Source organism: Monosiga brevicollis, genomic scaffold, assembly GCF_000002865.3.
Source record: "Monosiga brevicollis MX1 MONBRscaffold_15 genomic scaffold, whole genome shotgun sequence".
NCBI lineage: Eukaryota > Choanoflagellata > Craspedida > Salpingoecidae > Monosiga > Monosiga brevicollis.
The window spans coordinates 127769-128043 of NW_001865052.1; positions in this window are offsets into that span (position 1 = coordinate 127769).

Below are 275 nucleotides of genomic sequence, written 5' to 3' on the forward strand. Positions count from 1 at the left end.
ACCGAGTGCTGCGACGCAGCGCGCACAGCCTTGGACAACATCTTGGACAGTCTGCGATCCATTCACAAACGGGACTAGAGGTGAGCAACAGTTGTGCGCCACTTCAGCACAACACACAAGCCACAAAGCATAAAACAGCAACAGCAGTAGCAGCAAGGCGTTTCGTGCCACCGAAGGAAAAAAAAAAAGAGGTTGGCAGACCACCACCCAGCAACAAGAAAAAAAAGTGTGTTGGAGCCCGAGGCATGGAAAAACAGGGGGGGGGGGGGGGCAAC